Raw genomic sequence first — 517 nt, 5'->3', positions numbered from 1 at the left:
GAATTCCCCACCAGTTTTTCTGATCATCATGCTTAACTCCTTCATCTCATACTAATCCACAGTGATTTTCTCTTAAACATCTCTTTAACAGGTCCCTTTTTCTCCATCCCCACTTCTACTCCCGGGTCAGACCACCAGCATCTCTGATTCGTATTACTACAGCAGTCTCTGAACTGGTCTTCAGAAGTGGTCTCTGTACCTACAGTTATTCTGCCCTTCCTACCCTTACCCCCAACCAGCCAAAGCAATTTTTCTAAAGTGTAAATCTGATCAAGTAACTTCCTTGATTAAAATTCTTTTGTCTTCCCACTACCCTTCCCACTCCCTAACCTAGTTTGTAAGGCCCAATATGATGTGACCCCCATCTACTTCCAGCCTCAATTCTAGCTACTCCTTCCACTTTGTATAATAGGCTTCAATAATACTGAATTTATTTCAATTCCTCAAATGCTTCAAGCTCTTTCTTGCCTCAGCCTTTGAACAGGCTGTTCCTAGAATACTCTTTCCCCTTCTCTTT

Source organism: Lipotes vexillifer, unplaced genomic scaffold, assembly GCF_000442215.2.
Source record: "Lipotes vexillifer unplaced genomic scaffold, Lipotes_vexillifer_v1.1 scaffold213, whole genome shotgun sequence".
Taxonomy (NCBI): Eukaryota; Metazoa; Chordata; class Mammalia; order Artiodactyla; family Lipotidae; genus Lipotes; species Lipotes vexillifer.
This window is presented reverse-complemented; position numbering follows the sequence as displayed.